Raw genomic sequence first — 2,739 nt, 5'->3', positions numbered from 1 at the left:
CAGTGCAGGTGGCTGCCTCAGATTCCAAAGTATAGGATGCCAGTCTGACCGCAGTAATTTTGGTTATTGCTTCTTACATACACGCAGTAAGAGCTTGTCGTTCATTGCCTACCAAGTTTCACTGTACGGTATGATAATGGTAACAAAAATAAAGCACTTTTTTACTGCGTACTGCTACATATAAGTAACGCTTTCCTTTCGACACAGTGTTCCATAAGGGTTTGTTTATGACGATTTTGGCGTACAACAGAAACCAAAATAACCATGGCGGCCATATCGAAAGAATGCTACGCAGTTGACTCTGCGGCAGAACCAATCGGTGAAAGCGCAACATCTTGACATGTAGCATGCCACAGATTAGCCAATAGAAATCTTCTCAACTGAGGGAACAGGGAAGTGGGACCGCGGAGCGAACATAGATATCACTAATTTGTAGAGTGCTACTTTTTGATCGTTTTAAAGGAAACTACTGGACGATTTCTCACAAAAATTACAAAAGCACGCTTTGGGGAACAAGCCCCTGCCCCTGCTGCAAAATTGGTGACAATCCGTCCAATGGTTTGGCCTGTAGCCGTGCGCAAAGTTTTTGCCCCATTCAGTCTATGGGAAAAAAAGAGGTTTTGGGACCCCTCCTATAACTTTGCCCCCCCTGGACGAATCCTTACCAAACTTTGGTAAGGATTTGTCCAGGGGGAGCCAAGTTATAAGCCGCCCAAAAAGTGCTCTTCCTATGGAAACAGCAACTTAACCATAACTACATGGCCACTACTGGAGATATATATATATAATATATATATTACACAGCCACGCTAATCAACATTTTTTTACCCTCATATTTAGTAGATTACAAACCAGTATACTGTGCAATTTGCTCAGTTTCTGTGTTTGTTGGTAAAATCATTGGGTCTGCGGGAGAAAAAGAAATACATGTTGGATTGAAAAAAAACTTTTTTTGTTATGCTACAGTCTATTTGTTTGTTTTCATTGTTCACTTGTTGTTTCTGTCTAATGCTCTATATATTGGCTTGTTGCAGATTTTTGGAGCAGTTAGATACCTGTTGACATATTGTAACAGTCTATTTTTTGTTATAATATAGTGGTATTGATTTATCTGTTTGGTTATTGAAAATCTTGCGGTAGTTAGATACCAGTTGGCGTATTTTAACTGTTTATTTTTTTATATAATTTAGTGGTATTCATTTATCAGTTTAGTTGTTGTAGAATCTTGGGGCAGTTATATAGCTGTTGGCATATTGTAACAGTTTATAGTTTTCTTATAGAAGTTTAGTTAATGTTTAAGTACAGTTTAGTTAATAAATTTTGGTTTTAAGAAGATTAAATAAGCGTTTGTAAGATTTTCAGGTAATCTCTGCTTTAGAGTAATGGTACTATCATTACATTCGAACCATCCACAATTCTTTTTTATATATGCAGTATAGTGACCTGCATTGGTTGTGGCTCCTGTGTGGTAGATTACACCTATTGTTGTGAAGGTTTTCTTACCAAGTGATACTTGACCATGTGTGAATCCAGTCAGCTTGCAGTTGTTTTTGGTACCATCTGCATTGTAACGTAGAAGCATTAGTATTACGTATTTACTATGTGTTTGTATTAGTAAGGTGGAGCGATTATCCGAATTGCAGGTAGTACATAATCTACCATGGTTTGCATTTTGTACAAGTTGCTGAAATGGAACGGATTCACAATTCGGTATTGATACATATATAAAGCGCTCATTGGGGATTTTGTCTTGTGTCACATTGTTGCACAGAGTGCATGTATGTTTCCACATGTATGAAATCTGGAATATTTCATTTATAGGTATATTTTTGTTTTCCAGTACTTGTAGTAAGTACATTAGAAATTCTTGTGGATCTTCCTGTGAGTGTATAGTGAATTTCACCATTGCAGCACAGTAGTCTAATTGTTGTCTTATTCCATAAACACTATACGTGTTGTCAGGATTGTTTGTTGCGTTTCTATGAAGTACTAACATTTGCAAACACAATTGGTCTGTACTGTGTAAGTAAATGTTGTCAACTATTGGTGCTAACTGAAATAGAATATTCATTGCTACATTTGCGTAGCAACTTACACCAATTACATTTGAAAGTTTAAATGGAGCAGGTAGTTCTGTATCTGAGTGCTTTTTTTGGAGTTTGTCTTCCTTCTTTGAAGAAGTACCTGGTTTACTTTCCATAACAGGTTCTTTTTGGATTGTGGTACTTGATGAAGTATTAGTTTCTTTTAATCTCTTTGGAGGATTTGCAGTGACATCCTGTTGCATTTCTGTTTGATTTAGTTTTCTTTTAGAACATTTTACTTTTTGTGGAATAGGATATGTTTTTAGTTGGTGGGTGTATAGTGAACAAAGTCTATTGTATTCTGAAATGCAAGGAATATCAGTGTTTACTTTACTTGCATCAAAGTTGATTAGAAATAGACCGTCAAGTGTACGTAAGCGTGATAGTGCTACGTAGCTCATGCCTTCTTTAAAGACTGTTACCAATGTCTATCAATGCTTTGTCTAGGGTAAGACCTTGTGATTTATGAATGGTGACTGCGTATTGAAGAGTTAGAGAAAATTGTTCTCTTCGTACATACATGTCTTTGAAGAGAAGGAATAGAGCTGTTGAACATCCTATCCTTTTCACTTCTGAAAGTTTGTCAAAGAGAATATTGACAAACTGAATGTTGTTGTCACGTGGGTATGTTTGAAAGCCAACAACTGTACCCAGT

This window comes from Ambystoma mexicanum, chromosome 7p, assembly GCF_040938575.1.
Source record: "Ambystoma mexicanum isolate Mex_15411 chromosome 7p, UKY_AmexF1_1, whole genome shotgun sequence".
NCBI lineage: Eukaryota > Metazoa > Chordata > Amphibia > Caudata > Ambystomatidae > Ambystoma > Ambystoma mexicanum.
This window is presented reverse-complemented; position numbering follows the sequence as displayed.